The sequence below is a fragment of the Benincasa hispida genome, chromosome 4 (assembly GCF_027475165.1).
Source record: "Benincasa hispida cultivar pf3 chromosome 4, pf3_genome.v1.1, whole genome shotgun sequence".
Taxonomy (NCBI): domain Eukaryota; kingdom Viridiplantae; phylum Streptophyta; class Magnoliopsida; order Cucurbitales; family Cucurbitaceae; genus Benincasa; species Benincasa hispida.
In genome coordinates this window covers 13,870,606-13,898,545 of record NC_143481.1, presented here as the reverse complement: position 1 = coordinate 13,898,545, position 27,940 = coordinate 13,870,606, and the positions used below count along the sequence as shown (strand labels likewise).

Genomic DNA, 27,940 nt, shown 5'->3' with positions numbered 1-27,940 from the left:
AGGATGTCGATCTCGAGATGAAATACAACAAAAAAACATAGATGAAGAGTTACAAAAAAAACTTGGAAGATAAGTCTCCAAATGTGAAGAACATGAGCAACTTTGTTATAGGATCTTTTGTAAAAACAAAAAACTATTACTCCAATAGAAGAAGTAATACTAAAAATTTCTTCCACAATGTTTCGATCCCTCACCATCATTATTAATGATATAGATGATTTCTAGGGAGTTTGATTCAATCACGATAGATGGGATAAAAGAATTCTCAAAGTGATTCTTTCAACTACTCTTAAACCCTTTAAAAACTCTCAGCTCTTCAAATGTTTTGATTGATCAATTCTTGCAAGTTTTCTCGCAACTGCATCAATTAGAGACCTTCAAGAGTTTCAGATAATCCAATCCATGCCTTTATTTTTTAGGCACACCAAGAAGCGTTTGTATTGATCTTCCAAGAATTATTCGAAGGAGGCTTCCACTTTTTAAGACTCACATGGGTCTAAGATCCTTTATTAGCTAACCAATCTTACTCATTCTAATTATCCCCAAAACTCTTGATCATTTATTCTCAAGTTTACCGTCAGAAAGATAAATTCCCAATCAGGTTCATGTTTTGGAAAAGGTTATGAGACGTTTGGGATACTAAATTGATTATTATAGTCAGTGGATTACAATAGTCGATGGATTATAATAATTAATGTTTGGGATGTAGACCATTTTAGTCGAGGTTATATATAATTTGTGTTTGGCGAGTAAACAATTTTTATTTGAGTAAAAAATAGTAAATATAGTAGGAAAGAAAAAGAAGAGAAGAATGAAAAATATGAAATAGTATTCACTAAACTTAATTGTAGATTATAAATAGTTGTACACGTCACAATTATATTTAGTGTCTCAAACATGAAATGAGTTATAATAACTTATCCCACCAACTTCTAGGCGGTACCCCAAACGGCACCTTAATGTGTTGTTGTTGATTGATTTTTTTCATTTTCTTTTTTTTTTTTATTTGAATTGAATAGAGGCATATTTTATATATTTAGCCAAAAGAAATAAAAGGGAAAAAAACATGCGAGTACCGCCGAGCACAAAAAGCAAAAGGAAAAAATCGAAAAACAGAATAGGAAATTACGAAAGGAGGGTGTGAGTCAAGCAATGAAAAAACTTATCCGGAGGGGCAAAATGGTAATCCGACAGTAGCTATAATTTTCGAAAAAAATGAACCCGACGTGAATCGAACACGCAACCTTCTGATCTGGAGTCAGACGCGCTACCATTGCGCCACGGATCCGTCGGTGTTTAAGTTGTATTTTTCTATTTGTTATCATATATGTTGCGTTCCAATTTGGTTCTATGATCTTAGGAGACTCGATTTGTTTTTATACATTAAGATTCTGGTCCATAACTATTTGCATTTTGTTCTTGAAAATTAACTCTATAAATTTTAAATCATCTTGTTAATTTTTTTAGCTTTTTTGTCTACATTGTATTAATGTTTTCAAAATCAAAGTTGACTTTCAAACTAAAAAAGCATACAGTTTTTAGAGAAATCTTAGAGTTGTCAATTAAATTTTTAAAAGAAAAGCACGTTTGTAAAAAGTAGTTTTTTAATATTTGGATTGGATTTTAAAAGTATTTTCTAAAAGGTAGATAACAAACAAAAGAAATTCATAGATATTTTATAAGTTTCATTTTTAGAAAATGAAAAACCAAAACCAAATATTTATATAATGAACATTTTAAATATGTAGCATATTTATTTTTTAAAAAGATAATTATAACTATTTGCACGAGATTTCAAAAGAAATTTATTTCGTGGAACTTGAACTTTGTATTTGTATTAATTTTGTGAAAAGTGAGTACAATCTCTAATACATAATGTTTTGATGCTTTCAAAATAAACTATAGGCTTTGGTTGATCTTCTTGGATCATCGGTGTTTGGGCTTGTTGATCTTCTTGGATGATCGGTCTTTGGGCTTATTAATCTTCCTGGACGATCGACCTTTGGGCTTATTGATCTTCCTAGACGATCGACCTTTGGGCTTATTGATCTTCCTGGATGATCGACCTTTGGGTTTGATGATCTTATTGAATGATCGACCTTTGGGCTTGTTGATCTTCTTGGATGATCGGCTTTTGGACTTGACGATCTTCTTGGACGACGGCGTTTGGGCTTATTGATCTTGTTGGATGACCGGCCTTTGGACTTGTTGATCTTTTTGGATGATCGGTCTTTGGGCTTGATGATCTTCTTGGAGGATTAGTGTTCACACGAGGCTTCCGAAGAAACTTGTTTCATGGAGTTGAACTTGAGTTGGTGTTGATGTTCATGTTGATTTGATGCGATGTGGTTTAATCTCTAGTACTTGATCCTCTGATTCTCTCTCGGTTGAATGCATAAGCTTGATGTATAGAAACAGAGCGTGTGGATGTTCTTGAGCTTGGAGTCTTGGAAGAATGCTTGTATCTTCAAAGGACTTCCGTCTTCAAAATGCTTGTATCTCCAAAGGATTTCAATCTTCAAGCGTGGTCAAAATGCTTGTATCTTCAAAGGACTTCAATCTTCATAATGCTTATATCTTCAAAGGACTTTAGTCTTCAAACGTGGTCAATTTCAGGAGTCAAAGAGTCTTCTAATTGTAGAAAATTCCCTCTAAGCTCTCTGGAGTATAGAATTGTTGACCTTTGAAATGAGAAGAGTGCCTCTATTTATAGGGCTCTCTGACGGGCTTCATGGGCTTGGGCCTAGTTAACCCATGGGTTTGTATTGGGATTTGTGTTCTGATTCTCCCGAAGTCTCGTAATTTGTAAATTGTACACATTATTATGAATAAAATAAGAGTTATTTTATTTGGCATTTACTCATATCCAATAAATAAAGCTCCATGGTTATTGTATGTAAACTTAAGCATGTATATGAGATATACAAGTGGATCATGCCTTAAGTGATAACATAAAAAGGTCTGTAATATAAGGATTAAGGAGGGATACCTGATCCTGGTGACACTACAGATACGGCCCACTTTGTAGAGGTTTGCAAGTGTTGTGAACTACTACAAATGCTAGATCCTGACCATTCATATAGAGACATGCGAGCGGGGGTGTCCTATACAAAGAGTTTGTATAAGATCAGACCACGAGATGACTAGTTTGTGTATATAACATTGTTGATACTTGAGACTTACATCTCACCTAAATGACCATAGGTGACATGACCTCAATCCTGACTGTTTTGGGAACTTTTGCCTTTGAGGGTGGTCCTTTGATTAGTATAGGTGAGGGTGGCCAGATTGCCAATTTAACATGTCTACATTTTTTAGGATTTATCTGATTTAGGAGCTGGGAACTCAGTTACACAAGATGGAATTTGCTTCTTTTTTGAAACAGGTGTACATAGATAGATTGCTCTCTTAAGGGCTGATTCTGGGTCTTGAACATAGTGGCCACAACTTCTCTTTGGAAGAGAGAACTCAGTCATAGTAGGACTATGACTTATGTTTATTAGAGGAATTAGTGGTACTTAAGGAGTTAGATATAATTACAAGGGCATGACGGTTATTGGCCCAGCTGTACTTACGAGCGATCTGTGAAGAGTTATCGCATTGTTGATTGCTTGATATAGACACAAAATATATCTGTAGTAAGAAGAGTGTAGCTATCGGTCTTTAATGGAGTGCCTGGTAGTTAACGGATGGTAGATCCTGTGACTAAAGAGTTTAGTCAGTTATTCACTTATCGTTGGAGCTTCAAGTTACAGTTTCATAAGGTCCCTTTGGTAGCTCAATGGATTCAAGTTGAGAATCAGTTCTTGGTGTTGATTTGAAATGTTCAAATTGACAAGAGAAAATTCGATTATATATGATATAATCGGTGTGATGTATGAAATACATCAAATGGAGAATTAATGTAAATGAGATTTACATTAAGTACCATGAAAGAGAAAAAGAACTATGGTTTATATGTTTCATGAGATGAAATATTAAAACTATAGGTTATAAATATAATATGGTAAGTTGGTTATCATATATATTTATAATAATATTAATTATTGAATGATTATCTCTTTTTCTTTAATAACCAACTGAGTGGGAGGTTATTAGTGGTTTCATGGTAACCGTGAGATAAAAGGAAAAATGTTTTCCTAATTTTATAGAAGTGGTTGTTAGAGTTGCTATTCTCAGAAACTCGCTCACAGTTTGTTGTCAAGTGAATATGATTCATTAAACGATAGCTGAAGAGAGATTAAATGATCGTGGAGTGACACTACACGATAGTTCACTCAGCTGGTCCTAGCTAAACGATCGCGAGCATTTGCTAAACGATTAGGCATTCGTCTATACGATGAACTTCTGTCTTCTCCCACTTGCTCAATCGCTTATACGATTGTTATTCCTCCGGTCTCTTCCTCTAACCAAGTCCACACAGAGCCCACACTTCTAGATTCTCACATCGAGAATACCAATGTAACTATTGTGGTGGTGTCTTATTCAACTCGACTAAGGTCGAGGTTTTGGAGGCCGTTCGTTGAGTTCGTGGTTGTTGTTTGATCGTGCTATATTGCGATCGCTATGTTCGAGCGTTTGTGTGTTGCAGTCTTGGAGATTGAACGAGCGTTCGTGATCAAGGGTATTTGAAGATGAGTCTTCAAAGGTATGATAATCTTTCCCTTGAACTTATTGAAAGCATGCTGTAATTTTGTATTGTGCATGGCTAGTTAGTTTCCGTTTCTTGATTGTAATTATGTATGTTCAATACGAATGGGATTTGGAACGATCATTCCACTGCTCATAGAAATCCTCATGCCTAATTTCATTTAGTTTGAGCTTGATTGGTCCATGGGCCTGGCGTTTGGGTCCAATTAATCGGATTTGGGTCTGATTTGACATTCGGGTCAAATTCAACCTATTTTTGGGTATAGTTGAATTTTAACCCAAATAATAATATCAAATTTAGCCAAATTAATTTTATATGATTCAACAGTCACAATGAAACCACGTGGCGTCATTTGACTTTATCTTCAACTTCGAGACACATGTCCACTCCTATTAGTTCCAAATTTGATGATTTGGAATTTGATCATTAATTTATTAAATGACTTGGCAATTTGTGATTGGTCCAAAATTTCTCCTTCAACAATAACTATTTCCATTTTTTTATTGATTGCTTAGTCGAGTTGATGGTGAGATCGATTTTTTGTTTGAGGCATATTATAATAAAATTAAAACAAAAAAAAAATCAGTGCAAATATTACATTTTAAGATTAAAACAAAAGGAATTAGTGCAAATATTAGATTTTAAGACTTGTATTAATTTTAATTAACTTTAATGACAGAAACAACTTTTAGAAAACTATTTCTTTTAGTTTCTAAAAAGTGAATTATATTTCGAAAATATTGATGAAATGTGGTAGCAAAACAAATTTATAGGTCTCTTCTCCATTCTTCCATTCCCTTCCTGTTTTCTTTCTTCACCTTCACCCATTTCCTTTTGACTTTGATTTTGACAGCGTCAAGTTATATTCTAAAATATTAAATTAATTACGTTTTGATAATTAGTGAATATTTAAATTATTTATTGATTGTAGCAATGAATTTATGTGTTTTAGTGTTTCAACCTACTTCCAAAATCACGTCTGTAAAAATAAAATTAACCAATCAAACGTAAGTACAATTTTCAACTACTTGGGCATAAAATTGCATCCTTCTTAGATTTTGTTGCGATAATTGATCGACACCTTCAATTTAATCTTTTCAAACACAAGTTCTCCTTACGTTGTAAATCATCATTCGAATTATCTTTATGGCGAATATTTCTTCTTTCAAGATTTGATATGATAATATGAATTTTCATTTCTACAATTTTACCAACAAAATCACTCAACAAAGTTAAAAGACAAATGTTCTTAAACAATTCAGAGAGTAGATAAACAAAATTGTTCAATTAGTCATCTTCTCTTACAATTATAAGTTATGAGAATCGAAACCTCTAATCTAAAGGGAATACATATCAATTACTATTTAACTAAATTTTTGTTTTTGTAAGTACAATAAAAATAGAAAGAAATTTAAGAATAAAATAAATTAGAACAGATAGTAGAATCCGTCCATAGAGGATGGTCTTCAAGCTACACAACTAAATGACCAAGACGTCAAGCATGGGAAGCTACACTGCTGAACTAAGTTTATTTTGCTTTTAAACTTATAATTTGATGAATTAGGAAGAGTAATTATGACAGAGATATATGGTGTAAGGATTTAGCCGGGTAGTGTAGCTTGAGATTTATTTTCTTAACGAATGATATATATATATATATTTAAAATATTAGTAAGAGATTGACTAGAAGCAAACTATTATCGAATAATTAGACAAGTACAATTCATGATGTATCTAAATATTCTATTTATTTTTAACCCCGCAGAAAATTAGAAAATAATTCCCAAGGTAAGATTGGTTAGAGAATAGAGGGTTAATTAGAAAATTGTGTTGTCGATAAAAGTCACATTTCTTGACACCAAAATTGTGTCGTCGACAAAAGTCACCTTTCCTGATACCAATAATGAAAAATTTAGCATTAGGAAAAATGCCCCATGTCAACATCAGAGTTGCATGTGAAGGAAAAACCTTTCCCGACACTAAATATGAAAAATAAGTGTCGGGAGAGAGTCTTTCCCGACACCAACATGATTTAGCATCGGGAGAGGGTACTTTTCCCGAGGCCAATCTAGTTTAGCATCGGGAAAGCTAAAAAATGTACATATTTTTTGCTGTTTTTTTCCAGCACCTTAAAATTTGACATCGAAGATGGTCTTTTTTTATATAAACTTTTTCTAATTAACTAAAAATCAAACCTATATTTTTTTAAGCAACAATTGAAAGCTACTTGAATCATACAAATTTAAGTAAACTTTTGCATTTAATTAGTTTTCTTACATAATATCCAATTTAATTTCATAAAGTTAATTTATAATTACATGATATTCATAAAACATAAATTCCGAAATACCTACAAAATAAAAATTTATAATTATATAATATCTATAAAACATATCTTGATTCTTCTCTTCTTCTTTACTTGAACATAAATCCTGAGATACCTACAAAATACAAATTAAATAGTTTTAATGCTACTAAATAATTAATTTTATGCATCATGCATTTACCCCTATAATAATAGCAACATTAATACAAAATTTAAACATAACTATGCATTTATCTATATAATAATATCAAACTCAATATAAAACCTAAACTTAAACTGAGTAAGTTTAGTAACTTCAAATAAAATCTGGACCCTCACTCTCACCAACCTCTCCCCCTCTCAACACACATCAAAACTTAAATTTCAACTCAAACCAATTTCAAACTTAATATTTTACAACTAAGTCAAAACTATAAAGACAGCCCATTAAGGTCGTGTAAAGAAAAGCCCACCAACCCATTGTTCTTTGATCACATGAAAAACACGTGAGGATCATTTCTAGTAAGGGAGGTTTTCCCCTTTCTTCAACTGATATATACATATATCAATTCTTGTATTCTCTAAAAGAGATGAAATGAATGAGATGAGAAAGGTTTCCTCCTATTCTTTGATGTTCTTATTTTATTCAAATATGATATCAGAGCGAGAAACCAATAATCAGTCGAGTATGGTTATCACTCCAGCAACAAAATTTCCACTGTGAAGCTGACAAATGAAAATTTTCTCACATGGAAAGTTCAAATCGAAATCACTCTTGAAGGCCATGGACTAGAAGTATTCCTAGATCCTACATCAAAACCTACGCCGGAAGAAATCAAAGTTGTTGAAGGCAAGAACAATATTACTAAACCTAATCCAACATTCTTGTGATGGAAACGTCAGGATAGATTGATTTCTTCTTGGTTACTTGGATCCATGACTAAAAATATCTTAGAACAAACTTTCCACTATAGATCGTCTGAAGATATATGGCACTGCCTTTTGAAAATCTTCAACTCTAGAAATATGACACAAATAATGAAGACTAAAACAAAACTCCAAACGATTCAAAAGGGAAGTTTGTCATTAAGTAAATATGTTGCTCAAATCAAGAAATCGTTGATGCCTTAGCTGCTATTAGAAAAGAAATACCAGAAGAATCTATGGTGTCTGTCATCACTGCAAAAATTGAACATCAAAGCATTCAAGATGTTGTTGCTCTACTATTAACACAAGAAAATAGAAATGAAAGCAAGATGAAATCAATAAATATAGATGGCACACCTCCCTCAACAAATCTTACAGTTCAGAATAATACCGTACAAGAAAATGATAAGTCGAAATCAGGATATCAATTTCAAGGACATGGTTGAAACACTAGAGGTGGTAGAGGTTGGAATAATCGCAACAAGCCTCAATATCAATTATGCTCAAAATTTGGTCACACTGTAAACAAATGTTACTCCGTTTATAACAGACAGATGTTTCAACAGTAGGGCAATAACTCAAATTACTCTCAGTCACAATTTAGTAATGATAATTTCAACCCTCAAATGGCTGCTCTGCTACCTCCCATACTAAATAAATTTAAATAAATTTATTTATTAATTTAAATTCAATCAAAAAAACATAAACCACCATAAAAATTTCAAACCCAAAATGAAGCTTCAAATTCAACCTAAGAACAATTAACAACTTTAAATGTACTTTAGGCACCCCTTCACCTACACACTTTAAAGTCAAACATAAATTTAGAAATTATGACTTTTTTCTACACAAGGAATAAAATCAACAAAGAAGAGAGTTACAAATCTATTGAAGATATCAATTTGCAACATTAATACAAAAATTTACATATAACTATACATTTATCTAGATACCAATCTCAAACTCAATATAATAAAAAACATAGTAATATTAATAACTTCAAATAAAATCTAAACACTCATCCTCAACTACCCTCACCCTCACCCACCCCCTCCTCCTCTCAGGACATATTTTAAATTCAAACTTTAAATTTAAAAACTATGAGTGATTTACATATCAAAATTCAACTCGAACCAATTTCAAACTCAAACTTAAATTTATAAACTATATTTTACAACCTCCCCACACACTTTAATCTCAAACTTAAATTTAGAAACTTAAAATCAAATGTATTACAATTGAACTCAAACATAAACATAACTATGCATTTACCTCTATACCAATTTCAAATTCAATAAAAAAAACTTTAAATTCAACCTATGGACATTAACAACTCCAAATAATATTTAAGTTTGAGTTAAAGAGGACTTTAATAGCAATTACATGATACACATCCACCCAACATAAGAGGAAAATATTTGTCAATAATCAACTCATAGACCCACAAACATAATTAGACACATGGAGGGAAAAAGAGAGTTACTTTGCCGATGAATCTCTGTAAAATCTTCTTCACGTTTCATCAAATAGCTTATGTTCAACTTTCACCTCCAACCTTATCAACAAGAAAAAATAAGAGCTCAGAAGAGAAAAATGACCAAAACCTTTTGGAATAACAAATTAAACAAGAACAACTAATTCCAATAGTCGTCTCTCAACAACAATTAATTATAAGAAAAGAAAGGGGCAAGGCTCAGGCAAGAGACTACCAGTTTGCTTACTAAATCAGAAGAATTTTGGGAATTTGCTGAAACAATAGCATTTCTCATAAACCTGTTTTCAGAAACATCTCCTATAGCCTTAGTAACTTTAGAATCTTGGTATTTCGCAGCGTTTTTTTAATATTTTTACCAACTTTTGAAGTTTTTTGTTTCTCTTCTATGAGCCGCACACACATACACAAAAAAAGTTAATAAATGAATGAGATTAGAACATCAAAAGCACTCTTTTGAAAAACAAAAAAATAAAAACAAAAAAATAAAAATAAAAAAAATAAAACAAAAAAATACGTCCCAATTGCTTAGTGACTTATTTTGTTACCATAAAGTTGAAATGATGAAATTGATAGACATACCAGAATGAGCAAAAGTATCCCCAATGCTTTCCTTTGCTGCTCCCTCTACCTATTATACACTTTTCAATACTTCAATTTCTAAAACTTCTATAAACAAACCATCTCTCTATCTCTATCCAAAAATAAATAAATAAAATCTCCCGTATAACATTCATTCGTTTTCCAGTCTCTATAGTCAAAAATTAAACTTATAAACACTATCAAACAAAATTACCTGATAAGTAGTAGTGCCAGATCCAAAAACAAAACTTGGTGGAAAATCATTCGTGCTATACTGCTATAATCATAAGTAACAGCAACAGCTCCTAAACACTTGAATTTAAGAACAATAATAATAACCCGATTATGAGACCCAAATTTGACATGTTTTTCCCTTCTTTCTTTTTGGGTCCTGAGGATCAAAACAACGATTAATTCTTCAGAGACTAATAATTTATATAATAAAATGAAGAGTTTTAAGTCAAAATTACAAAGGAATCAGCCATGAGAGAGCTCACAGAAGCTTAAAAGCTCTTTGTTCCTTATGATATCGATACCACACTTTTTTTTCCTTCTTTTTATTAATTTTTCCACCGTTAAAGCGAAGTATGAAAAGTTCATTTTCATACTGTAGAATAGAAGAAAAAAATTATATAGAAATGAGTTGGTTATAAGGATTTTTTAATGGATAACAACACATAATATTGGAAAAACACAACAAAAGATTTTACTTTTTTTTTTTTTGTACCCCGGCTTTGTTTTGGACGCCTTTTCCAGATCCAACGAGCCTTTTGAAATAAGGCAGAAAAAAAAATAATGGGTATTGGAGAAGATAAAGAAAATTAAAGAACAGGACAGAGGTGCAAAACTATGGCTTAAAATAAAAGTTGAGCACGACATAGAAATAAAATAGAGTAAACAAATATTAATTAACAAAGATAGGTCCCAATTAAAAAATGATAATCATATAAAAAACCCCAACTTATTCTTCCACAAGGCATCAGACAGTAGTCAAGATTCGAACATTAAATCCACTTCATATCCATCAAAATACACCACTAAACTAGCAAGCAAGCCACCAATCAACAAAACCTCTTAACTCCAATACAGATCTAGCAAGAATACGATCGATCACCAAACATAAAAGCAATAGCCGGCACAAATCGCGAGATTTCAGCAACTGAGAAATAGAAAACAAAGAGAGAGTATATACCGGGAATGTAGGTGGTACCGGAGGTTTCAAAGCCGGAAGGCAAGTATCACAGAAAACTTTACCACGAACAAAGAACGAAGTTAAGGGCAGCGTGTGAAAGGGAAAGGGAAAGGAAAGGGAAAATAGAAAAGGGGATCGGGCAGAGTGAGGTAAAGGAAAAGCGACGCCAAACAAAACGTCGGCCGATGTTCATTAAAATCGTCGGGAAGCTAAAGCAAAATTTCATAAGACCCTCATGATGTCTTGCAAAAATGATGTCTTGCAAAAATGACGTCGTCAACAAAATATCTTTTCCACTATCCAATCATGATGTCTTGCAAAAATGACGTCGAGATAGCCAGTTTCTCTCAATCATAGAGGTACGTACCATCGGGAAAGGTGACTTTTCCCAATGCTTATATGTTTCGTCGAGAAATCTGAAATTTCTTATAGTAATTATGTGACAACCCAGATTCTTAGGTAATTTTTAATTTAATTATCTTAAATTATTTAGGTGTTATGTTGAGAGTTGAGGCTAAAATTAAATTATTGAGCCTAAGATAATCCAATTTAAATTAAGTGTTCAAGATTTAAAATTTTGACTTAATTTAATTGGTCGATCTTAAATTAAGTTTGTAAAAATTTGGACTTTGAATTTAGTTTAAGGAAAATTGGATTAATTTATTTGGAGATTTGAATTCACGAAGAAATTGAATTTTGATTTGGGGCCTAATTTAATTTTGGAATTTAGAGCCAAAAAAAAATATATCAAAGAAGGAAAGATAATTGGTTTTTAGAATTTAATTAAGGGTTGGTTCACTTAAGAAGGAAACGGGAGAATATGTATTATGTAAGAAATTAAATTTAACTTAGGGTTGAGGGTTACATATATATATCTTAAAAGGGTTCATTTTTATATCTTATCTTCAGCCGCAAAAGAGCCCCATTCGTTCTTTTCTTTTTTACTTTCATGTACGCATAGTAGAAAGAGAATAGGAAAATCTCTCGGCCCTTTTCATGTGCAGCCTCTCCGAGCCACACGAAATCGTCGTCGCACCTCTGAATCGCCATTCATTCATGTCGTTAGCGTCTACAGATTGGGTCTTCGGGCAGACGCCAGTCCATTCAGTCGTCGCCTGCCAATTAATCATCGGTGGTATTGAGATCTTATCGTCGAACCTACCGTTCTTCACACACTGATTTGCATTCTATCGTCGTCAACGCTACCCAGTGCCGCTGCCGTAAGTTGTCTCGCTGGACTTGGTATTTGGGTTAGATTTTAGAGGTTTTCTTGGGTTTTCTTGGTTGGATGTTGAATCCCATTGTGTTTAGCCTAATTTAATGTTTACCCGCTTCGGTCAGATTCTGATTTATTTTTTGAAGGAGTTTCGTAAGCAAAACTGTGTTGTCTGGCAGTTTCAAAGACCGATTTTGATTTGAGGTTTTGAAGGGTGATTTAGCACGCGATCCAGTGGTGTGAAAGTTCGCTTTGGGAGTTTTTGGTAAAGTGCTCGTGGTATTTTAATGTTCAGAGCCCTTTATGTTACCTAAGTATGCTGTAAATTGGGATTTACAACCTTGGTTTAACGTTGATTTAGGATTGGAAGAATCATTTCAGGTTGAGGTACTTTTGGAGCGGGTCACACCTTGGTGAGTGTTGGAGTTGAAGGAACTCTAAATCTAGAGAACTAGTAAGCGGAAGCAGATCGTTTCAAACTTCATTGTGAAAGAACATAAACATTTACAATCAAACAAACAAATTATTCATTAAAGACTAAATTAATGCATGCTTCGAAGATTAGATACAAAGGGATCGTGTATAATACCTTTGAAGAACCCTTTCTTCACGGACTTCCCTCGATCGAAGAGCAATGCATTGAACAGCACGAACGCAATGAGCCTTTGAAAAATCCTCAATCACTAGCGAGTAGAACTCGATCCTCGATCCTCGAACAGAACTGGACACCAGCACTCGATTACCTTGGTATTCTCAGTGTGAGAATCCAGTTATGGGCTCTGTGTGAATTTGGATAGGGGATGGAAGAATGGAAGAATAAGCGATCGAGTAAAGAACAAAACAATCATGTAGAAGAAATTAGTCTATCGCATAGACTCTTTCCTCGATCATGTAGTAAAATGGTACTGTCGTATAGTGAACTCAATACGATCGTTTACTCTCTCGATAAGTAATTAGCGTATGGATTGGATAATGAAAACTATTTTCATCCTTATCCATCAGTTGCCAAAATCGTCTAAAATCACACACTAAGGTGGTTATTGGAGAAAATGAATTATTAATTATCTCATAATTAATATATTATAAATAAATACAATAACTAACTTATCATATTATATTTATAACATATAGTTTTAATATTGCATCATATACAACATATAAACTATAGTTCTTATTCTCTTTTATGCCATTTAATATATATTACATTTATATTAATTCCTCCAATCAAAGAATGTATCATATACCTTAAATCAATCATATCATATATAATTTAATTAATTTAGTTATACCATATATAATCAAATTCTCATTTGTTAATTTGAACTTTTCAACATGAATCAGTTGAGCTACCAAAGAGACCTTATGGACCTATAGCTTGAAGCTCCAACGGTATGTGAATAACTGACTAAACACTTTAATCGGCACTTCACTAAAGACCGATAGCTGCACTCTTCGCACTACAGATATATTTTTGTGTCCATTGGTGATGACAGGCAGAAATGCACGTCATTATAGGCCTTTTATTTAGAATTATGAAGGCTGTTAAGTAGAAGATGCGGAAATTATACTAAGAATTCATGAGAAAACGAGCTTGTGTCGATCGACATTAAGAATCTCGGCTAACCCAATATTATGCGTTATTATGCGTTCAATTGTTTATTTTTGTAGCAAACGCAGAAATCAATTGCATACGCAGAAGCCAGGCTATCGCGAAGACGACCGCATGCGGGGAATCTTTCCATCGCAAAGGTGAATGCATACGTTCGACGCATGGATGTTGTGGCCATTAACTGCATGCGTCCATCACATAGAAGTTGCGGCTACAAAGTAATAACCATAATAGAGGGATGAGAGCAAGGTGGTGGAATGTGTTGATACTTCGGAAACCAAGCATGAACGCATACCTTGGGAGTATCAAAAAGTGATGTTGACATTTCACCTACCATGTTGTTAGCAGCAGAGATTTAGAGCAAGTCCATCACGTCCATCACGCCGTTAGCTGCAGAATTTCAAAGAAGAACCATTAATGATGTTGGCGATCAAGCTCTATAAATAGAAGTCGTAGAGCAGAACTTCAAATTATCCAAGGCCCTCTGCCGGAGGGCAGATCCTTATGATCCAGACCAAAGTGTAAGAAGATAGTCTTGAGAGTTCTTCATCCTCTCAACCATTCCGAGTGATGATCAGAGCCTTCACCGGAGTTAGAGCTCGAGAGAGTCTACTCCACTGCCCATCCATGGCACTACCAGTAGCCTTGACACACATCTGATAAAGTAAGACATTGCTTCCATCTGGCCTTCCATTTCTCTTCTATCTTTGTATTGTATTACATTGTGGCTTAAGAGATTAATACATTTTGTGATATATTTTTCTTTGATTCTATCTCCATCTTCATTTACTTAGCATCATTTACTTTCGTTGCATCACTAAGTAAGACTGCTAGAGTATCGCATACTTAGTCATAGACATATGAAGCATGTAACAAGCCACCGAGAGGTGTGCATTACGCGAGTGTTGTGAGAAAATCCTATTTGCTTAGTGTGAAGCTGTAGCAATGCTTGTCTATAAGCAGACGCAATGCTTGTCTATGAGTAGAGTTAGCAGCAACCAACTGCTTGGGAGGGTAAGTAGTTGATCACATTAAGCAATGTAAGCAAGTGTTCACTAGAGATAGGAATAATCTTACGTCAACCATGTTTATGCGATTAACTTGTCTTATGAGCGCATCATTCATCATTTAGACATACTTGAGAGAGTAGTCTAAAAACCAAATCTAGACTCAAGAGAGCGGATTGGATCGCATAAGCAAGAATAGGGACTTAGGAATAAGCTCCGTTTGCTACTACATAGCGTATGCACCCTTTAAGTAGGACGGTCATCTTATTTATGTGTGAGAGTACGTGAGCGGGAATAAAGACTTAGAAATAAGGCCTCTTCACTATCGCATATACATCGCATGCGTCTTTATCAAGTGAGTATAGCATGATCGCATAACATGCGTTGGCTGGGGTTACCCTTGCAGTTAAGCTTAGTGTTACGGTGAAGACATCCTCACCATTTTATCTATTTTCCCATGCATTTTACTATGCGTTAACAGTTTTCGTGTCTCTATCTCTCACAGTCATACTTCCACTGCTTAATCTGTTAGTTAGAAGTAGGAGTAGTGCATAGCCTATAACTTTCAACATTCTTTTATTCTTCACCGCAAACACACTACCACATAACGTTTAGCTACAAGTCCCTAAGTTCGACCTTGGATCACCCGAGAAACTTGCGATATCATTTTACTTGGCGAGAGCGCAAGAAAACTTGTGATAGGAACGAATGGTCATTGCATACAAGATTAACACATATTTTCCACTCTAACGCATGACCACCAACGCATGAGATCAAACGCATAAGCTAAGACATGCATCACATATTGTGCTTCCAAATTTTCATCATCAATCGGATATAACCAATCAACCATACGATGACCCTTCACAAATCGCTCGTAAGTATAGCTTGGCCAAATTACTGTTTTACCCCTATAGTTATATCTAACTCCTTAAGTACCACTGATTCCTCTAATGAACAATTCATCATAGTCCCACTATGACTAAACCCTTCTCAGGCCAAGAGAAGGTGCGACGCCACATTTTTCAAGCCCAGGAATCAGCCCTTAAGGGAACAATTTATCTACTTACCCCTACTTCAGGGAATGAGTGAATTCCGTCTTATTTAGTTGAGTTCCCAGCTCCCCAATCAGACGAATTCCCAAAGTGGTAGGTTTGAGTAGATGATCTGGCCACTGGCACCCATGCAAATCAAAGGACTGCCCTCATAGGCAAGAGTTCACAACTCACTCAAGATTAAGGTCATGTTACCTATGGTCATCCTAGTGAAATGAAAGTCTCAATCATGAACGGTGCTATATAACGAGACTAAACATTTCGTGATCCGATCTTATACAAACTCTTTTGTATAAACCATCCCTACTCGCATGTCTAATATACGAATGATCAGGATCGGACCATTTGGAGCACTTTACAACATTTGTAACACCTACAAAGTAGGCCACACTTATAGTGTCACCAGGATAAGGTTTCCCTCCTTTATCCATATACTACAGACCATTTAGGTCATCACTTAAAGCACGATCCACTTATATGTCTCCACATACATGCTTAAGTTACAACCATAATCAGGGATCTTAGTTTATTAGTTTGTGGTTAATGCAACTAAAATATCTCATATTTCATAGATTAAAGTGAATAAAATATCTCATATTATATATCACAAAGCATTTATTCATATAGATGTTTACAAACTACAGGACCCTACGAGATTTAGGGCATCAACCCTAACAATCTCACACTTGTCCTAAAGCTTGTGGGATGTACAAGATAATCTTATTACAAGTACACAAAAAAATAAACTAGGGCACAAACACCCAATACAAGATCTTCCACTTGCCCTAGTCCAATCGTGGTCTGTCCCATAGACCTATACTCTGCAGGTGACCCTCAAACATTGTAGCCGTGAGAGCCTTCGTATACGGATAAGCAACATTGTGCTCTGAAGCTATCTTCGTGGCAATCACGTCCCCTCGATGCACAATCTCTCGGATGAGATGGTATTTTTGCTCAATGTGCTTGTCGCACTCATGACTTCGAGGCTCACGAGAATTCACCACAGCACCACTATTATCACAATAAAAGGTGATGAGCCTAGACATGTCTGGAACAACTTCCAGATTAGTCAAGAACTTCCTGAGCCAAACGACCTTCTTAGCAGCTTTACAAGCCGATACATACTCGGCCTCCATGGTGGAGTCAGTGATACACCCCTACTTAGTGCTTTGTCACACTAGAGCCCCTCCGTTAAGAGTGAACACTGATCCTGAAGTGAATTTTCGAGAATCCTTATCAGTTTAAAAATCAGAGTCTATCTATCCTATAAAGATTAAATCCTTAAAACCATACACAAGCACGTAGTCCCTCGTTCTCCGAAGATACTTGAGAATGTTCTTGATGGCTATCAAGTGACTCTGTTCTGGATTAGACTGATATCTACTAACTATCCTCATCGTGTAGCAGATGTCAGGTTTGGTACATAACATTGTGTACATCAAATTGCCGATGGAAGATGCATAGAGGACCCGTTTCATTTCCTCAACCTCTTGAGGTATCTTAGGACACTGTTCTTTAGACAATGTAACTCCACGCCGAAAAGATAATAGGCCCCTCTTTGATTTATGCATCGAGTACTTGATCAACATCTTGTCAATGTACGATGCTTGAGACAGTGCTAGCATTTTGTTCTTTCGATCCTAAAAGATCTGAATCCAAAGAACCAATTGAGCCTCTCTCAAATCTTTCATTTGGAATTGGGTTGCTAGCCAGTTTTTAACTGAAGTCAGTAAACCTACATTATTCCCAATGAGTAGGATATCGTCTACATACAACACTAGGAAAACTATTGAATTATTGACGATTTTCTTGTAGACACAAGGCTCATCAACATTTTGGTCAAAGCCATAAGATTTGATCACAGTATCAAACCTTATGTTCCAAGATCGAGATGTCTGTTTTAGTCCATAAATGGACCAATTCAGCTTGCAAACCTTTTGCTCTTGACCTTGGACTATGAATCCTTCAGGTTACACCATATAAATGAAGAAAGTTTAAATCTAGAGAACCAGTGAGCGGAAATAGATCGTTGCAAACCCCATTGGGAGAACAAAAACATTTACACTGAAACCAACAAATTATGCATTAAGGATAAAATTACAACATGCTTCTAAGATAAGATACATGGGAGTGAGTACTATACCTTTGAAGAACCCTTTTCTTCTAGTATTCCTCTTGATCGAACACCAATGCATCCAACAACACGAACACAACGAGCAAACCAACAAACAGCACGAACTGGAAAATCCTCGACCACAACCAAGTAAAACTCGATCCTCGACCCTCGAACGGAACTTGACACCACCACTCGATTACCTTCGTATTCTCGATGTGAGAATGTAAAAGTTGTGGGCTCTATATGGATTTGGGTAGAGGGATGAAGGAACTAGACGATCGAGTAGGCGGCAGAAGGAATAAGCTTATCGTATAGACTTGAATACTTGATCGTTTAGTAACGAGTAACTATCATATTGAAAAACTTGATCGATCGTTTACTCTCTCAACAAGTTATCGTATAACTTGATGCTTTTGCGCGTGGACTAAAAAATGAAAACGATTTTCATCTTTATTCATCAATTGCCATAAACCATGTAACCAACTACTAAGTCGGTTATTGGAGAAAAAACTAAAACCAATTATCTCATAATTAATTTATTATTATAAATAAATATAATAACTAATTTATCATATTATATTTATAACCTATAGTTTTAATATTGCATCATATGAAACATATAAAACATAGTTCTTTTTCTACTTTATGGCATTTAATATAAATCATATTTATATTAATTCCTCCAATCAAATAATAATGTATCAAATACATTAAATCAATAATATCACATATAATTGCCTCAATTTAATTATATCAAATATAATTAAATTCCCTCTTGTTAATTTGAACACTTCAAACTAACCCAAAATCTAATTCTTAACATGAATTCATTGAGCTACCAAGGAGACCTTATGAACCTGTAGCTTGAAGCTCCAACGGTACGTGAATAATTGACTAAACTCTTTAATCACGAAATCCACCATTTGTTAACTACCGAGCACTCCACTAAAGACTGACAACTGCACTCTTCACACTACAGATATATTTCTGTGTCCATCGGATATAACCAATCAACAGTACAATGACCCTTCACAAATCGTTCATACGTACAGCTAAGCCAATTTGCCGTTTTGCACCTATAGTTACATCTAACTCCTTAAATATCACTGATTCCTCTAATGAACAATATATCATAATCTTACTATGACTAAACCCTTCTTGGGCCAAGATAAGGTGTGACGCCACATTGCTTAAGCCCCGGAATCAGCCCTTAAGGGAGCAATTTATCTACTTACTCCTACTTCAGAGAAGGAGATAATTCCATCTTGTTTAGCAGAGTTCCCAGCTCCCCGATCAGACGAATTTCAAAACTGGTAGGTTTGAGTCGACGATCTGGCCACTCCCACCCATGCAAATCAAAGGACCACCCTCATAGTCAGGAGTTCACAACTCACTTAGGATTAAGGTTATGTTACCTATGGTCATCCTAGTGAAATGAAAGTCTCAATCATGAACGGTGCTATATAACGAGACTAAACATTTCATGGTCCGATCTTATACATACTTCTTTGTATAGAGCATCCTCGCTCGCATGTCTAATGAACGAATGATCAGGATCATACCATTTGTAGTACTTTACAACATTTGTAATACCTACAAAGCGAGCCACACTCATAGTGTCATAAGGATAAGGTTTCCCTCTTTTATCCATATACTACACTCTATTTAGGTTATCACTTAAAGCACGATCCACTTATATGTCTCCATATACATGCTTAAGTTACAACAATAATCAGGGATCTTAGTTTATTGGTTTGTGGTTATTGCAACTAAAATATCTCATATTTCATAGACTAAAGTGAATAAAATATCTCAAATTATATATCACAAAGCGTTTATTCATACAGATGTTTACAAACTACAGAACCCCATGAGATTTAGGGCCTCAATCCTAACAATCTCCCACTTGTCCTAAAGCTTGTGGTGTGTACAAGATAATCACATTACAAGTACACAAAAAAACAAACTAGGGCACAAATGCCTAGTACAACATCTCTCGTTTGACCTAGTCCAGCTGTGGTCGGTCCCATAGACCCATACTCTGCAGGTGACCCTCAAACACTTTAGCCACGAGAGCCTTCGTAAACGAATCAGCAACATTGTGCTCTGAAGCTATCTTCGTGATAATCGCGTCCCCTTCATGCACAATCTCTCGAATGAGATGGTATTTTTGCTTTATGCGCTTGTCGTGCTTATGACTCCAAGGCTCACGGGAGTTCGCCACAGTACCATTATTATCACAATAAGGGGTGATGGGCCTAGACATGTCTGGAATAACTTCCAAATCAGTCAAGAACTTCCTTAGCCAAACGGCCTCCTTATCAGCTTCACAAGTCACTACATACTCGGCTTGCATAGTGGAGTCAGCGATGCACCCTTGCTTGGTGCTTCACCATACTATAGCCCCTCCGTTAAGAATGAACACTAATCCTGAAATGGATTTCCAAGAATCCTTATCAGATTAAAAATCACATTTGTGTATCCTTTAAGGATCAAATCCTTAGAACCATACACAAGCATGTAGTCCCTCATTTTCTGAAGATACTTGAGGATGTTCTTGACAGTAGTTTAGTGACCCTGTCCTGGATTAGACTGATATCTACTGGCTATCCCCACAATGTAGCAGATGTCAAGTCTAGTACATAACATCGCGTACATCAAACTGCCCATGGCAGATGCATAGGGGACCGGTCTCATTTTCTTAACCTCTTGAGGTGTCTTAGGATACTATTCCTTAGACAATGTAACTCCATACCGAAAAGGCAATAAGCCCCTTCCGGAGTTCTGCGTCGAGTACTTGATCAACATCTTGTCAATGTATGATGCCCGAGACAGTGCTAGCATTTTGTTCTTTCGATCTCGAAAGATCTGAATCCCAAGAACAAATTGAGTCTCTCCCAAATCTTTCATTTGGAATTGGGTCGCTAGCCTGTTCTTAACTGAAGTCAGTAATCTTACATCATTCCCAATAAGTAGGATATTATCTACATACAACACTAGGAAAACTACTGAACTGTTGATGATCTTCTTGTAGACATAAGTCTCATCAACATTTTGGTCAAAGCCATAAGATTTGATTGCAGTATCAAACTTTATGTTCCAAGATGAAGATGTCTTTTTTAGTCCATAAATGGACCGATTCAGCTTGCAAATCTTTTGCTCTTGACCTTGGGTCATGAGTCCCTCGGGATGCACCATATAAATGGTCTCCTTGAGATTCCCATTCCAAAAGGTAGTTTTGACATCTATTTGGCATATCTTATAGTCATAATATGAGGCAATGTATAGGAGGATACGGATAGACTTTAGTATGGAAATAGGTGAGAAAGTCTCCTCATAGTCAACTCCCTCTACCTAGGTATAACCCTTTGCCACAAGTCTAGACTTGAAAGTTTGCACCTTCTTATCAGCACCTTGTATCCTCTTGTAGATCCATTTACAACTATAGGTCTAACACCATCAGGTTGATCTACAAGATCCCAAACTTAGTTAAAGTACATAGATTCCATCTCGAGATCCATGGCTTTAAACCATTCATCTCTGTCAACATCCTCCATTGCCTTCTTTTAAGACAACGGATCCTCAACCTCGCCATCAGCTACCATAGCTAAGATTTCAGTTAAACCCATATAGCGAATAGGTGGGTTCGCAACCTCCCACTACATCGAAGCTCCCTAAACTCTTGAGGTGGATTTGACCTACTAGATGAACTTTCATCAACAACTCTTGTTGATGTAGCAGGCTTTTCAACAACTCTTGTTGAAGTTTCAATAGTTTCTTTGGAAAGTTCACTCAACATAATTTTGCTTCTTGGACTGTGCTCCCTTATATGATCCTTCTCAAGAAAAGTAGTGTTTGTCGATATAAACACTTTGTTTTCCTTAGGATTATAAAAGTATCCCCCTCGTGTCCCTTTAGGGTAGTCTACAAATAGGCACAGCCTCAAATGTGGTTCCAGTTTCTTAGGATTAGCCTCAAGCACATGTGTTGGCCACCCCAGATGTGAAAGTGATGAAAACTAGATTTACGCCCATTCCACAACTCCAAAGGAGTTATGGCAACACTCTTGGAGGGAACACAGTTCAGGATGTATGTTGCAGTCTCTACTACAAAACCCCAAAATGAGTCCAGTAAGAAAGTATAACTCATCATCGACCGAACCATGTCCACCAGGTGTTGAGAGTGAAAAATGATTCCATGTTCTATCATATAGTTCTGGAACTCATAATCCAAAAACTTTCCACTCCGATCAGATCGAAGTGTTTTAATCCTTTTACTTAATGCCCTTTCAACTTTAGCCTTGAACTCTTTGAACTTTTCAAAGGATTCAGACTTATGTTGCATTAAATAAACATACTCATACCTTGAATAATAATCAGTAAAAGTGATGAAATACTCGTAGCTTCCCCTGGCTCGCACATTCATCAGACCACAAAGGTCTGAGTGTACTAACTCTAGAGGCTCTTTGGCCCTATAACCTTTTCTAGTAAAAGGTCTTTTAGTCATTTTACCTTCAAGGCATGACTCGCACACAAGAAAAGAATTTTCCTCTAACTCGTTTAGAAGTCTATTCTTCACCAACCTCTCAATCCTATTGAGATTGATGTGCCCTAAACAGAGGTGCTAAAGTTGGGCATTTTCTTTAGGAGAAACTTTAAGTCGGTTTTTTTGAGTTACGACAGTTTTAAATATCTCTATGTTATGGAGGGAATTTGTTGCTAACGGCCTTAGCACATACAAATTATTTTTCAGTTCAACTGAACATATTTCAACGTCGTCTTTCAGAATAAACACTTTATTAATCGAAAAGTTCAAGGTGTATTTACATTCAAGCAACAACTTTACAGAAATTAAATTCCTTTTTAACTCAGGAACAATGTATACATCATTCAAAATGATAAACCTAAAGGAAATCGAACTCGAGATTTCCATGAGCAGTGGAATATAGATCATTCCAAATTACAATCATGAATGAACATTACAAATTATTGTCAAAACAGAAACATGCGTTATACAATCAATATAGAAATTACAGCATGATAACTACAAATGAACAAGCCAAAAGCTACAAACATTTGTAGACTCATCTCCATGCTCCTTGCTCATGAATGCTCGAACACAACAACCTTGAACGCTCGAACAACATGACCACAACTCTGCAAGAACACTTTGCACTCGTCCTCAGCGATTGCCTTGGTCACGAGCTCCTCAGCAACACGAATGACCTCCACAGAACCTCGACGGTGTCGAGTTAAGTATGACACCACCAAGAAGGTTACCTTGGTATTCTCAGTGTGAGAATCCAAACGGTGAGCTCTGTTCGGACTTGGTATAAGGCAGACGAAGGAGGAATGAACAATCGTGTACACGATTGGGCAAGTGGGAGAAGACACGAACCTATCACATAGGTCGATGCTCAATCGTTTAACTAAAGCTAAGCGATCGTTTAGCTCATCGTATAGCTCAGTGTCTATTGCCTACAAACCCTACACGATCATATACTAAAACATGTTGTCGCTTAGTAAATCAGTATTTACTTGACAAGCGCCCGTGAGTTTCTTTTTTGCGAGAGAAATCTCAAAACAAAATTTTTCCAAAAACTTACTAAAATTAGGAAAACAATTTTTCTTTTATCTCACAGTTACCATGAATCACCAATAACCACCTAGTCAATTGGTTATTAAAGAAAAAGAATTAATTATCTAATAATTAATATTATTATAAATATAATTAATAACCAACTTATCATACTATATTTATAACCTATAGTTTTAATATTTCATCTCATGAAAAACATATAAACCATAGTTCTTTTTCTATTCCATTGTACTTAATGTAAATCTCATTTACATTAATCCTCCACTACATGTATCTCATACATCATACCGATTATATCATATATAATCAAAATACCTCTTGTCAATTTGAACATTTGAAATCAACACCAAGCAACTGAATCCATTGAGCTACCAAGGGAACCTTATGGACTTGTAGCTCGAAGCTCGAACAGTACATGAATAACTGACTAAACTCTTTAGTCACGGGATCCATCATCCGTTAATTACCAGGCACTCCACTAAAGACTGACAGCTAAACTCTCCTCACCACAGATATATTATGTGTCCATCTTAACCAATCAGAAGTGCGATAACCCTTCACAGATCGCTCGTAAGTACAGCTTGGCCAATAACCTTTAATCCCCTGTAGTTACATCTAACTCCTTAAGTACCACTAATCCCTCTAATGAACATAAGTCATAGTTCTACTATGACTGAGTCTTCTCTTCCAAAGAGGAGCTGTGGCCACTATGTTCAAGCCCCGGAATCAGCTCTCAAGGGAGCAATCTCTCTACTTAACCCTATTTCGGGATAAAAGTGAATTCCATTTTGTGGATTGAGTTCCCAGCTCCCAGATCAGAAAAGTCCCCAAAAAGGTAGGCATGTTGAGTTAGCAATCTGGCCACTCTCACCCATACTAATCAAAGGACCGCCCTCAAAGGCAAGAGTTCCCAAAATACTCATAATTGAGGTCGTGTCATCTATGGTCGTTTAGGTGAGATGCAAGTCTCTAGTATCAACGACGTTATATACAGAGTCTAGTCATCTCGTGGTCCAAGTCTTATACAAACTCTTTGTATAGAACACCTCTGCTCGCGCGTCTCCACATGAATGGTTAGGATCTACCATCTGTAGTAGTTTATAACACTTGCAAACCTCTACAAAGTAGGTGTATTGTAATGTCACAAGGATCGGGTATCCCATCTTAATCCTTATACTACAGACCTACTTAGGTTATCACTTAAGACATGATCCACTTGTATATCACATATACATGCTTAAGTTCACATAAGATAACCAAAGAGCTTTGTTTATTGGATATGAGTAAATGCCAGAATTAAATAACAATTATTTTATTCATTAAACAATGTGCATCTTTACAAAACAACGAGACTCCGAGAGAATTAGGACATCAATCCCAACAAAACCTATTCTGTAAAGTCAATCGAAGGCCTCCCACTGCCACAGTTGAGATAACGTGCCCTGTGCCAACTCGCATCATCATCTCACTAGCCTCAAGCTGCCGCCAGGAACTAATTCCCTGAAAAGAAGAACATACATGGTTAGTGGCTCTAGAGTCTATAATCCAGGAAAAATCATCATTCTCCACTAAATAAGTTTCATAAACCACTGAATCATATTTACCTTGTTTGGCCTTCTTCTTCTCCTTCAAATAACGAGGGCAGTTTTGCTTCCAATGCCCATCCTGGTTGCAATGAAAACATTTTTCCTTGTCAACCGGCGTTGGCTGCCTACCATGCAGAGTGGCAGGTTGTGGGTTAGCAGACGCTTTCCCCTTCCTTTTACTACCCTTCTTCTTCTTCCAACTTCAGGTTATGGAAGAAAAAGGTGCAGACTTAGTTCTAGAGGTTGAACCTCAGTGGAACTGTTTGAAAGATGAAGCAATATTTGCCTCACCAACCTTCTTCTCCTTACTTTTCAGCAAGGATTGGTACGTTTGCAACTCGTTGAGCTGAGTTGTGAGGTTGTAGTCAACCTTGTTCAGAACATCATTACTTATAAAATATAGGAAGCTTCCTGGCAACGTCTCCAAAATTATGCTAACTTGGCTGGCCTCTTCAATCCTCGACTCGTTCATCTCTGCCATATTAAAGTGGACCATCATGTTCAGAACATATTCACAAACAGATGTACCCTCCTTCACCTTGGAGTTGAAGATGAACTTTAGAGCGTCATGCCTGAGCTGTGCGAACAGTTGTCCGAACATTCACCTCAGGGAGTCCATGATTTCACGTGCAGAGACCATGGGCTCATACTTTTTTGCCAAAACGTTGTTAAGGTTGGCCAAGATGTACGTTGGACCTTCTCATTCGCCTATGTCTATTTCTTGTATGCCTCTCGAACATTTTGAGAAACATTTTAAGGTGGAATAGGAGGACACTCCTTCATAAAGATGAACCTAAGTTCATCGATGATAAATATCGTATTTATAGTGTTTTTCCAACTAGCATAGTTATCGCAGTTAGTTTGCCGATAGCTAATAAAGCTAAAGTAGTGGTTGTCATAATAAAAGTTGCTGAAAACAAGAACAAACTTAATGAGTGTACTTGCAATGATGCCCTAACGAGGTAATGATGCCTAATAAAAGTTACCACTTTGAACACCAATTTTAAGTTTTAGCAAAAAAGTTCTATTGTACCCTAAGTGATATCTATTTTGCAATGATGCCTCAACAAGGCAAGACAAAAGTCACCGATGGGGTGATCAACTGCCCCTTCATTGGGATGAGATATTCTCAACCATTAAACAGAAACAACTCCTTGTAACTAACTCTAATAGCCACCATTGTTCGGTCCAGAATTTGTTAACATCATTAACAATTCCGCGCAAGTGTAACCCCTCATTTTAGGCCCTAGAGTCCCGCCCTAATGTGCCCACCATAGGGGAAAAGCAGATTAGGACAAGAGACTAAATCACCCTATCCTTTTCAGGAGTTCAAATAAAGAGTTGTGCAAATACAACCATCCTTTAGGGGGACACTTCCAGGGTGCCTCGAGGCGATGCACGAAAACGTTATCCAACCTAATAAGAGAGACCATGGGATATGTTGTCGCACATCCCGCTCCCACTTACTATGAACATTCTCTCCATTCACCTTGGTACTAACCTACCCAGACACCATCCTTCAGGGGGACACTTCCAGGGTGCCTCGAGGTAAATGATAGATCTCACGGTGTGAACTTTTAGGGAGTAACGTATAAAGGTTTAAGTGAAGTATCATATACCCCAAGTACCTCCCACTTAATGTTCCACCTAGGGATTCATTAACTTATTAAATCCGGCTACTGATTTTAACTAAGTGGGTGTTTAATTTGCTAAAAAATAACATTTGCTTTTGATAATTAAACATGATTCAAGTCTTATTAAACACTTTAACAGACTATCATCAAATTTGCATCCATGCAACAAATCTATCTAATTCACGTTTCCAGGTAGGTTGCTAGGTAGGGTGTTCCCTTTCCGTCAGCTTAAATACCCCAGTCAAGCCAAAACCCGCCTTAGACAAAAGGTCCCTTATAGTTAGATTTGGTACATATTTAATCTTTTATTAGTCAATTTAATCCTATTGAAACAAATTAAAAGATTAAATTTAGGTTTCTAATCTCATTAGAACCGTGGTCTTAGATCTATCTCAATCAAATTTTAAATCTCTTTTAAAAAATGATTAAAGCCTAAGTTTGCGTGTCTGCCTTTCTTATTGATTTTAATTCTAATTTCATTAATTATAATTCTTATAAAAAAATGAAACAATCAAAATCAACCACATTGCTTAGCTAGACATCCACAAGGCATTTATAACTTTTATAAATAAACCTAAGTGTCATGCTTCATGCAATGTTCATTCATTACTATATATAACTTTTATATAACTTGTAATGAACTAAGCGTACATGCTAACATACACCCTTATACTATAACACTTATAATATAAAGATGATGCATGGATATGGTTAATGCATGCATATATTATAACTCTTATATTATATGATGCATGAGCATGCTTTAATGTAATTTAATGATGCAAGCTACTATATTATAACACTTATAATATAAAGATGATGCATGAATAAATGTATAACCTATGGTGGGTTTTATCTATATGACATATATTATGGTATATAAGTAAACATACATCACATGTACATTCAAGAAAAATTGATAGACTGGGATGATTAGCCTCAAAAACCAGAAATTAAAAACTATCTATTA

The 27,940-nt window shown here is 35.7% G+C and overlaps 1 long non-coding RNA gene and 1 other non-coding gene across 2 annotated transcripts; both read right to left on the bottom strand.

The window, feature by feature from the left end:
- Positions 1-1,216: 1,216 nt before the first annotated feature.
- Positions 1,217-1,288, bottom strand: TRNAW-CCA (transfer RNA tryptophan (anticodon CCA)). The gene has a single exon. It is a non-coding gene; the product is annotated as a tRNA-Trp (tRNA).
- A 5,595-nt stretch (positions 1,289-6,883) lies between these two features.
- Positions 6,884-11,555, bottom strand: LOC120076699 (uncharacterized). The gene is made up of 5 exons (XR_005481611.2): positions 11,150-11,555; positions 10,172-10,348; positions 9,958-10,006; positions 9,367-9,438; positions 6,884-7,092 (listed from the first exon to the last, which is right to left on the bottom strand). It is a non-coding gene; the product is annotated as an uncharacterized LOC120076699 (long non-coding RNA).
- Positions 11,556-27,940: the final 16,385 nt, after the last annotated feature.